This window comes from Mesocricetus auratus, unplaced genomic scaffold (genome assembly GCF_017639785.1).
Source record: "Mesocricetus auratus isolate SY011 unplaced genomic scaffold, BCM_Maur_2.0 Super-Scaffold_100009, whole genome shotgun sequence".
In the NCBI taxonomy this organism is placed as follows: domain Eukaryota; kingdom Metazoa; phylum Chordata; class Mammalia; order Rodentia; family Cricetidae; genus Mesocricetus; species Mesocricetus auratus.
Window position 1 is genome coordinate 19,153,595 of NW_024429193.1, and position 12,519 is coordinate 19,166,113.

The window sequence follows — 12,519 nt, forward strand, 5'->3', positions numbered from 1 at the left end:
AGACCAAATTCTAGCATGTAAGAAAGCTAGGCACAAAGGATCATCCATAGCCAAAGAGCTAATGACAATTACTAGTCACTGAGAAATAAAGGGTCATTTTTTTCCAGGAGTTAAGCCAGCCACAATCCAGTGAAAAGTCACGCACACATCCAATACTTGGGCAGCTCAAATTGGCCTTCATGGGTTAAAAAGACACAAAATACTGTGGTAAGGGAAGGGAGAGTGAACCTGAGAAGAGTGAGGGGTGGGAGGTTTAATACGATAAAAACAATTTTATGAAATTCTCAAAGAACTAATAAAAATAAAATAATTGAGTAAAATATTAAATAAATAAAGCCAAATCTTTCCATAAAAAAATGAGAAGAAACAGAAAAAATAAAACAAAACAAAATGAAGACAACAGCTCTTTTGATGAGATGCAAGTACAACTGATCAGAGAGATAAGGAAGGGATTAAGAATGGCTCCTCTAATTTGGTACTGTCCAGAGGGAAGAGTTCTCTGTGGCATATATGGGGATAATAAAGATTCCACAATGGGGAATGTTCAGAAATGGAGCATGGAGGAGAACTAGAAAGTTATTTTTGGAATGTCTATTAAAAAAATAATTAGACAGACAAATGGAGTTAATTATGTGGTAGCCAGATGGATAAAGAATGACAACATGGGAATGAAATGAGACCTTGAATGAGAGGCTTGCCAGTTTCTAATGGAGTCAAAAAACAGCCTTGGATCATCATGAAGTGAGTGTGTAGACAAGGCAGAGATGAGACCATGGAAAAGTATTCAGAGCCACTGTGATTTAGATAACTTCTGCAAGACGAGTTAGAAGCCAAGAATACAGGGGACAGATCAAAACATCAGAAGGAAGGTTGATTGTGTTATTAAAACAGTCATGTCTCAACACTGGTGAATACATCTGAAATAGTTCACATGGTGAAGCCAGATATTAAATGTAGCATGTGAACAAGCAGGGGTAAAGTTTTAATAAGACTACATGTATGATAGCAGGAGTGCCATGTGAACCCCTTTGAAGAACTCTCACTTTCATTGTTGCTGTTGTTTTCCTATAAAGGAGAGCAACACAGTGGAGGGTGGTGTGGCTAGGATGTAGGATAAAGGAAATCTTCTGGTGTGATTTAGTGAGAGTATCAAATATAAAATGAGCACTCAACAGGGGGGAAATACTATTATAGGAATGCCTGAAAGGTTTGGTATTATTAAGAATGTGATAGTATTACAGCAATCCAATTTTACACTTTATTGCAAGTGTTCATCTTGTCTGCACTTCTTTTTCTTTTTGGTTTGTTTGTTTTAGCCACACACTAGCTAATTAACAATGGAATCATTAATAAAATACATTAATAGATATTATATATATACATACTAGTATATAGCACATGCATACTTATTAATACATCTGTATGTTATATACTTTCTGTCTAATTTTAAGAATCTGCTGATTGAAATTCCCATGAGTTCAAGCTGTATACAATCACAAGAACAAGCCCCATATGGCAAAAATAGGTTTTTCCATAGAGACATATAAACAATTAACAGATAATTGGAATGAATAATATGAAGTAAATGCACTTCTATCCACTACACCTTGGAGGAGCACAAAAGCACATTTCAAGAACAATTCCATGTTTTGAAGAAACTGAGGTCACAAGACTTTTGCCTTGCTTTCCCAAAAACACTCCAGAATTCTCCTCACATGACATAATTCTTGAACTGTGTACTGACAATTTATATACAATTAGTGTAAACTAATTACTTTATGTTGGCATAAAGATAGAGAAATTACTCATAAATAAAAACCTCATGGAAAAATATTCTACAGAATTGTTTGCTTGCTACTATTCTTCCATGATCAATATGAATCAAAAACTATTCTAATATTATGTTTGAGTATTTTGAGCCCTAAGGTTATCTATTGCCAAATGGCCAGCCATAAAAACATACTTACAGGTAGCATTATACAAACTGAACAGGTTATATTTAAGGATGTATGTATGTATGTATGTATGTATGTATGTGAAATGTGAAATTATGTGAAATATCCTAACAATTCATGAAAAATGAGACCATGATTCGAAGGTGAGGTAAGGGGTATGTGGCAGGACTTAGAGAGGGGAAGGGAAAGGGGAAAATGTTGTGACTAAATTGTAATCTCAATTTTTAATGTTTAACAATTTAAAAAATTGAACCCCACACTTTCTGTCTTTGAACAATATGCAGAAAGGTAACTGAAGGGCATTGTGTACTGATTGTTATTTGATCAGTTAATGAGTTCCACTCTATATGAGACAAATTTATTTATTGAGTTTCTTATTTAGGTACAAAGCTAAGTAATTTCTCCTCAGTTGCCTCTGGGTTTTGATAATACTCAAAAGTGACTGCTGAAATTGATATTCCTCATAGTTTCCGTCATGTCCTCGCACTCATAAGCACAGCATGTGACCACATTGAAGCATGAGTGAGTGAAAGGAGAAAATAGTAAACAATGAATGGGAGCCCAGGGCCAACAATACTTTTGATCTTACTTTACATTTGTTACACAGCTCTGTCTTAGAATCATAATGAAACACAATACTGAAAATGCCCTGGAAGCAAGGTAGTTAGTTCCAGATAACTTCTCAGCAGTTAATTTCTCATATACAACCTCTGAGGTCAACAAGTAAAATTACTACTAACAACTGTCCTCGCAGATGACACACAGGTACCGTGACTTTGGAGAGAGAGATGGTGGGGGGTGCATATGCAGGGAAAGGAAAATAAAAGGAAATGGCCAAAATTCTTTCTATGCACTCACAATAGACAACTTCTACAATTTCTAAAGCCAGTCAAAGGGATGAGAGTCAAAGGCTAGGCCTGCTGCCAGTGGTTCAAAAGCAGCATGAGACTACAACTAGAAAATGCAGAACAACACACAGCAAATCAAAGCAAGAATGATAACACTCCAGGACACTGACATCCTGCCCTAGTTAGGCAGTGAAGAGTCAGTATTAGATGCTAGTACAGGAAGCTTGTTAGCCAGAACAGACACATTTTTAAAAGACTCTACAGAAAGGCTTGCTGCATATTTTAGCTCTATATGCTCTAGTTATTAATATTTAAGTTGGAAAGTATGCAATTGTTATTATTACCTATGTTGTCTATGTTTCTCCCACAAAATGCTTGAGACTCCACAGCTGGGGATTGGTTTGAACATTTCACATTCACCCAGAATCTAGTTACAAATCTGAAAGACTTAATTAAATTTAATTACACTTACAGAATATTTTGTATTCAATCCATTTATATTGAGATTTAAGTATATGTACGTTATCATGGAGCACACATAGGATAGTTAATACAATTAAAAACAGCAGTCATAATCCCTATACCTCATGGTCTGATCCCCACTCATAATAGACAATACTCCTGTAGTTGATCGTCAAGATGACAACTTAAGGCCGGGCATTGGTGGCACATGCCACTAATCCCAGCACTCGGGAGGCAGAGGCAGACAGATCTCTGTGAGTTCGAGGCCAGCCTGGTCTACAGAACGAGTTCCAGCACAGCCTCCAAAACAATATAGAGAAACCCTGTCTCAAAAAACCAAAAAAAAAAAGATGACAACTTAAACCCCTGCTGTAACATTAACATGCCCCAACAAATAGCATGCAATAAGAGACACAGTGGCACACTTATTCCTTTCAAACAGTGAATGAGTTTGATGCAAAAAGTGTGTATGTAGCCGAATATCTAGAACATTTCCATGGCTACAACTTGTAATTTTCATGAGAATATACCATAAATTTTATTCTAGGCTTGTGTACATTGAGGTGAAGCTCTGAAGGATGGAGTAGATATTGAGATATAGCTAGCAATTTATGTTACAAACATATTTAGACATTTGTATGCAGATATGGTCAGACAGATAAATGCATAGTCACATACTTCACTGATGAATAAAGGAATCTCTGATGTGAATGGTCAATAGTATCTGCTACAAAAATGTGTATGAAGGTGTGTATGAGTGTGGCATTGTACATGTATAAAATGCCAATCCTCTGCTAATGTCTCTGGTACTATTTAAAGTTTCATCTTATTTAGCCTTAAAACATTCATGTCTCAGGTGAAGACACCGAGGCCTTAAAAGTTTTAAAATCAAATTTGCTTAAAACTTATCTTAACTGAATTTCATGTATAAATACCCAGTTTCCAATGATACCTTTTGAATCTGAGAAGTCCCCATACAGTTTTCAATTATACCACTTGAATTTGAAATGTCCCCACACAGGTTCACGCTTTGAGTCCCTGTTTCTCAACTGGAGCCTGCTACTTGAAGAGGACTGTGGAGATTCAATGACTAAGTGAAAGTCTCTATGGGCAGGGCTTTGAAGATCACAGCTAAATCTCTAGTTCCAGTCACTTTCTGTCTCCTGCTCTTTCTACCATGTGAAGAGCTACTGACTCATGCTCCCAACACCGTGAAGAACTAGACTCCTCGGCCATGCTAAGTTTTATAATAGACTGTGCTAGATAGTCTTTTTGTCAACCCCACACAGGCTATGGTCATCTGGGAGAAGACAAACACAGCTGAATAAATGCCTCCATCAGATTATTCTGTAGGTAAGTCTGAAGGAGCACTTTTTGATTAATTGTCGATGTAGGAGACCTTAGCTTACTGTAGGCAATAACACCCTGGGAAGGTCATCCTGTGTTGTATAAAACTGTAGGCTGAGTAGGCCATGGGGAGCAAGTTAGTAAGCTGTGTTCCTCCAAGTTCTGCTTTAGTCCTTACTCCAGGAACTGCCTTGAGCTCCTGCCCTAACTCCCTTCATCATGGACTACAAGCTGTAAGCTAAAATAAACCTTTTCCTACCCACATTGCTTTTCATCATCTTGTTTATCAATAGCAAACCAGGACAGACTGCAAAGATTGAAACCTTAAAAAAAGGCAAACATATCCCCATAAGGAGTTCCCTCCAGTACTTTGTCCAAGAAACTCAAAAGAAATATACCAAGTAACATTACATTCCTGGGTAGAGGGGTAATAGTTCCATTTTTTTGGTGCAAATAACTCATTCTAAACTGGAAGTACATCTGTTGTGTGCTGGTTGGTATTAAATTCATCTCTATTCAACAGCTTCTTCATTAAAGTTCTAATATGAGAATGAATGCCCATGAGGACTAGTTAAACTAAAAAACCAAATCTACCTGGATTTAATTCATCATGCAGACACTGTAAATTACTGAATTTAGGAAAGGAGTACTTCCCCTTTCTAAGATGTCAAATCAACTCTAAAAAAAGTAGTTTTACATTTTGATAACCTTGGGGAAGACCTTATCTATATTAATCTGTGATCATCTTGCCAGTTCTAATTTAGTTTTTACAACATAGTATAAAATGCCTCTATATCCTGAAAGTTACTGAGTTAGAGATAAATGAGCAAGTTATTAGTGCTAGAACAGAATTGAGGTAACAATCAATAAACCTCCTCTGTCTTTCCTAAGAATGTCAATTTGAGGAAAACCCTTCATTTTCTAGCATACCTACAACAACATATCCAAATAAGGTTCAATCTACAGGAAACTCCTAAAGTGTAGAAGCTTGTATAACTCTAACTAAAATTACATTAAGGAAATCATAGTAGATATTATTTTTGGGGGGTTGGCACGAAACATGATAGTACATGCTATTACCTACTGAAGAAGTAGATAATAACACTGTTTGGGATTGTTTTTAAAGAATTCTACTGCTAGTTGGCACATAGATGGATTGGATGAAGGCAAGAATTTGAGGATGATCACTGATATCTTTGTGAGGTAATGAAATTGTGGCTTAGGATGCTGGCCTTGAAATTAAAATGAATGTTTGATAAGAAACATCACAAAAGAAATCTTGAAAAAATTAAGTAATTCACAATGCTGAAAATTGAAGAGTTTGCATGGCTTATTTATCTTTTTTAAACTTTGAGACTAGAGAAGGGCTGACGAGCTGGAATGCAGACTAAGAAATTTACAATTGCTTACTTATTAATACATGTAGATAATCAAATTGAGACAACCTGGAAAGAAAACTCATTCACAATGTGCTCTCTTCTGCCCCACTGAAATATGAAATTTTTTAGGAGAACACAAGTTCAACTTGTTTTCTCCTATATTCATTGGCTGAAACAAGGGAACATAAGGAAAAAATTTATATGCTCCTCTTCTGATTTCTGTTCTCTTTTTCTTTAACTCTCTCATTATTCCTAAAGGAATTTGAGAAAAAATAGAGAGCTAACTGAATCTTATAGATATTTTTATCCCACTGATTATTTCTAGAAACCTATACATTTTAATTTTTCAAAGCAACTTCTATACTTAGGATGAAATTGCTTTGCGGTATGATATTTAATATGATATATTAAAATATCTAGATAATACATCTACTTTGAAACTAAGATGTTATGATTGAATACATACCTTACTTGTCTTACTGAGTATGGGATACCTCACTCAAAATGGTCTTTTCTAGTTCCATCCATTTGCCTGAAAATTTCATGAGCTTCAGGGAAGCTAGGTAACAAGGATAACCTATGAGAGACACATAGATTACCATGGGAAGGGAAATTAGATGAGATATACAGGGTTAACTGGGGACAGGGGGTGACAGGGGAATGAGAACATGAGGGAATAGTCAAGTGGGGGGAGGGAGGCAGAGGAAGAGCAATGAAAGAGATATCTTAATAGATAAAGGGGTTAGGGAGAAACTTGGTACTAGGATAATTCCCCCAAATCCACAAGGGTCTATCTAAGGTGCCTAGCAATAGTGGAGAGGATATTCGAACTGGTCTACACTTGTAATCAGATTGGTGAATACCCCAACTATCATCATAAAGCCTTTAATCAATAATTGATACAGCCAGATGCAGAATCCACACCCAAACACCAGGCTGAATACCAGGAATCCATTCGCAGAGAAAGGGATGAGGGAATATAAGAGCAGGGGAGGTCAAGATACTGATGAAGAAATCTACAGAGACAACTGAACCAAGCTCATGGAAACTCATGGACTCTAGACCAACAACTGTGGAGACTCTAGGGGGATTGAACTAGGCCTTCCATATATTGGAGACAGTTGTGAAGCTTGGACCATCAGAGGACCTCCTGGCAGTAGGACCATGATACAAACCTGGTACATGAGCTAACTTGTACCTTATTGCATGAGAGAGGGGCTTAGTCCTACCCCATCCTTTTGTGTCAGACTTTGTTGAGTCCTCATAGGAGCACTTACCCATGAGTAGGAGTGGACTGAGGGTGAGTATGCGGGGTGAAGGGGAACTGTGGTTGTAATATAAAATTAAACTTAAAAGAATAAATAAGAAAGGTAATTATGAAAATATAATTTGTCTAAATTATGCATCTTTTCACCCTTTAGATGTTCTCACATTTGTGTTCCTGGTTTCTAGGGGATTATTTGATATCTTTGATTTTCTTTGTTTACTTTTTATTGAAAATAGATTTTTAATACAGTGTTTTCTGACTTTGGTTTTCCATCTCCTAACTCTTCCCAGATCCTCCCCACTTCCCCATTCACACAGGTCCAAGCCGTTTCATTGTATTAGAACACAAACAGGCATCTAAAAATCAACAATAAAGTAAAATCAGATTAAATAAAATCAAACAAACAAAATATCATAGAAAATAAAAATAAAAATCCAAAAAGAAAAAAACTCAAGAAATATATATATATATATACATACATACATATATGATGTAGACACACAAAAACACAAAACTGGAAATTACAATATAAACATAGGATGTCTTGCTATGCTTCAGTAAGTAGTGTGGCTTAAGGTTTATAGTTTTAGAAAAACTTCTGAGAAATTAAAGTTGGAAATGATATTGGCAATAGAAACATCATTAATCTCTTATGGAAATATGTTTAGTATTTTTAACTAAACTTAGTTTTACAGTCCCTGTGGGCTTATGATTACCCTGTATTAAATATTCTCTGACATGTGTAAAAGATTAAGAAATTTTATTCAGTTGAAATCCACTATATGTAAAACAATGCAAAATTCATTGTACCAAGGAAAGTATTGATTTAAAATATTTTCCACACTGTACACAGTAGATCAGTGCTTAAAGGATCTGTACCAGCTTAGATTATTTCTACTTTACTGAGTAAATTCTAAGGGGATTTTATTTTTAATTATATTGTAAAGCTAGAAGGTATTATTTGGTAGGGCTTCACAATTTCATGTTGTCTTATATTGACTTGAAAATATTGCAATATACCAGCTAACTTATACAATTTATAAAATGCTATATTTTAATATTGACACCAGAATTTAGTACTAATTCTAATTCTGCCAATCTACCAAATATGTGATTAGTGTTGGTTAGTGTTTAAGTTAAAGGATACTCGCTTGAAACCCAAATCAAAGAATGCTAATTCATCTGATTGATTATCTGGCTCATATCCATTGTGTTTGGAAAAACAACTTGTTCCTTATAAATCCCCTAAACTTTCATCACACAATAGTCACCTGATACTATTCCGTGGAGAAAAACAGAATTGCTTAGGAAACCGTCTTATTTTTCACCAATCTTGTCAGTATAGGAATAGTGAGGCATATATATATATATATATATATATATATATATATATATATATATATATATGTCCGTAAGTGATTGTAGGACATGAAAACCTACATTCATGTCAATAAAGTCTTACCCAAAAGTACCCTAAGATCTCTTAAGGAAAACTCTCAACTATTTGGATCCAAACTTAGTTTCAAAGCACCCATCTATGTATCTAATATGATGCCTTTGAAAGTCTGAAACCTCCCTTGAAGAATGGCTTTGGGTACACTGTGATTTCCTAATGGTGACGAACAGATGGGATTGATTGCAAACTCAGTGTGAAACAGGAGGAAAATGCCTGCAGATATCAACGCCTGGTAGGGATCACTCATAAAAGCCCCACTAGTCCAGACTTATTGGGGTGAAAGATCCAGACTAATGAACACAAGGCAAAGTTTGTGCAAAAGAAGTGAAATAGGCCTAGTAATGATTTGATTACCGAAAGGAAAGTATCACTTATGGAAGAGGCTGTTCTCAGTGAACTAAAACAGAAAGACATTCTAGTCTCACTAGGCTTCAAATAAAAAGTTGCAAGATTTGTTTTAGTGGCAGTAGGAGATGCCCAGTAGTAATTTATGTCCTGGGAGGACTGTCTTATACACTGTTAGCTCATTTTCTATTTGAAGCCCCCTAAGTCTCCAAGAAAAAAAAATTGCAGTCAAGTGGCAAATGAGAAACAAATATCCAGATAAACCACAGTAGGATGAATTATGTAAATACCTCGAACTATGGTAAATGGGCTCCTTGGAAAGCTCATTCTGGTCTACTTAACATCTGAGGAAGATAAAAAAACGTAAATTGCAATTATGAAATAATAAATGACAGAAAGATCTTAATTGCCATCTGAGAATGGCTAGAAGAATGGACTGTAGATTCATTTTGGTGTGCATTTTTTTATAGCTCTTCAGGTACTTAGAAATGCATGGTGTGTATAAACCATTATTCAGTTAATGAGATGCTAAACTACAATTTGCGTTGAAATTGTCCAGTGCTGCTTTTCATTAAAGAGATAATGACTCAAAAGATATTTTAGGTGTTGCTACAAGCTGCTGTTTTCATTCCATTCTTATTTGGCAAATTGGGTCACATTGTATTACAAGACGGTCGTCTGTCCTATAGTATGCTCATGTTACATGACCGTGCAATGGGGAGATGATGGAATGTGCTCGCTCCTTTGCACCTGGCATGTGGCCCCAGAAGAACACCTTGCTGAAGCAAGTAAGCAGACCTTTATGTAACAACCTCAACTTGGCTCTAAAGCACTTTGGCGTATATGGAAATGTGCTTTTAGATGGCAAAACATCTGCAACCATTCACCATGCTCCACCAGATTATGTAGCACAGTCTGATGAGCACAAGTCTTATGCTTTTCTCAGATTTATTGATGTTACCAAGAAGCTGAGGGTGTGATCCTCACAGAACTCATTAGCTGAAGGTGGGAATATCCTGGCAGTTACTGACAATTCTTTTGAAAGCAAGCATAGCCAAGCTCCAAGGGCAGCTTTCTAAGCCACTAGTTCTATTGGTGCAGAGCTCTGTATCTAGAGTCTACACCTGGTGATAGACCTCAAGGAGTAACATTGTAAGATAGCTAGAAAACATAAAATGCTTTAGTACAGTAGTGATTCCCTACACTGATGAGAATGGGAGGGATATTTCTACGCATATTTTAGGATTGAAAACTGTATGTAGTACAGGTGTGTAGCACCCACCTCGACCAGCAAGGAAGATGCAATGCTCAGACTCTTCTTTAAGCAGCTTATTCAGGAACCTTGAACAATCTTCTGACCCCAGGGAGTGCCAACCCACACCTTAAAAGCCCTTGGGCAGCCAACCCCAGTATGCCACGTGGAACATGCAGATAGGTCCATGTACGCGGAAGCAAGCCTGATATCCAGCCTTAACCAAATACAGGTGGGGCTCTTAAGGAGTTGTTTATCACAGAGAGCACTTGCTGTCAGGCTAGCAGAAGGCAGAAGCCAGCGCCATCTTAAGGGTGCGGCACTTCGCAGCTCTCTACACAGGTGTGTGTTTCTTTGAAGGGTCCGGCAATTTCTTCTCTGAAAGGCCAGTGGGGGGGAAACTCTCAGATTTGTAGGCTTAACTATTCAACTCTACTCCTTAGAAGCTACCACACATGGTATCAGAATGAATGAGGCTGGCTGTTACACTCAAACCTTACAAAAACAGCACCCTATACTTTGTATGCCTTTCTGTAAAGGCACACAAAAGCTAAAGTCTCAATTAACCAAACCTATGGCTATGTTGTGCCCAGAGTAAGGCATTTACACTACTTTTTTAAATATGTATTTTCCTTGACTAGGGAGAAGTTTCACCAGACAGGGCACTGAAAGCCAAAACCAGCAAGCTCCAGGATTGCAGGAAGAATCTGCTTAACCAGTAATAAAGGAGGACATTCAAGATCAACCTCCAGATTCTCTGTCTCTGTCTCTCTGTCTCTCTCACACACACCTACCTAAACACACTTGCGCACCCACATACATGCACACACACATATACACACTGATATGCAAAATATATATATATATATATATATATATATATATATATATAGAGAGAGAGAGAGAGAGAGAGAGAGAGAGAGAGAGAGAAATAAGGTTTACCCTCCAGGAACTTGGCAGGTAGCTGAGTTAATAAATAGCTTGCCCCACAAGCGTAAGGACTTGATTTCAGATGCCCAACACCCTTCCAAAAGCCTGGGCATAGAAGCAAGTACTTACAACTCCAGTGCTGAGAGGAAGAAACAAGAAGATTTCATGCCCTGGCCAGCCAATATTCTCAAAGTGCAGAGAGAGACACTGTCTCAAAAGATAAAGGGGAGAATAATAAAAAAAAATCACTTGCCGTCAACACCTTTCTTCCATATGTGCACAGATGGACATGCCTACTTACCATATTCGTGCATGCATACATGCCACACACATACACAAACACTACACATTCAAATATCTTCCCCTTAATGTTCATTACAGTGGAGCTCACTGACTCTGGATTGACAGCTGGGGAACCTGCAAGGGCAGAACTGGGCCCTCTGAATATGAGTGATAGTTGCATGGCATGGGAAGTCTGGGAAGCCACTGGCAGTGGGACCAGTGCTAGAAAGTGTGGGGACAACAGACCTTGGCCAGAGACCCACTTCCCCATCAGCCTGGGGCCAGGCAGCTGTAAGACAATGTTTACTAAAAACATGTTTACTAAAAACAAAACAATGCCCGGGGCAATAAGTTCCTGAAAAGGGCTTGCCCACAGGAACGCCCTGACCTTGACCTTTTCCAAAGACTAACCGCCTCTTCTGACCCACCCACATCAGTCTCTGGTGTCAGAGGAGAACCTGCCAGGGGTAAGACAGGGAGCAGAAGCCTTTCTGGAGGGAAGCCTTTCTTGGGAAGTTTTCTTGAGCCTTTTTGGGGCCTGCTGAAAGTTTTCTTTACATCATTATGTCTCTGTGTCATCAATCCCGACACCCTCTGCACATTCTCAGATACAGGCTGCGCAGTGGGCACGGCAAGAAAGGGCTTTTTGGAGACCATTCTCTTTGGAGGTATACCTTGGTTCTGTCTCAAAAGAAGTGCCAGACTTCTTTGACTCCCCATGGGAAGCCTTATCCTCTCCGAGGAGTGGATGGTTTGGGGTGGGAGAAAGGTGAGGAGAGCTGGAGAAGGGGAGGGCATGGGAACTAGGATTGGTATGTAAAATGAGAAAAGATTGTTTTAAAGTAAAAAAATTATGTGTAATTAAAGACAGAAAAAACTAGGAAGACATAAAACCACAATATTTCAAAAGTTCATAATAAAAGTACATATTACATTTTTTGAAATTCATACATTCAAAACAAATAGAGAGCACTAGGCATATCCACACATTAGGAC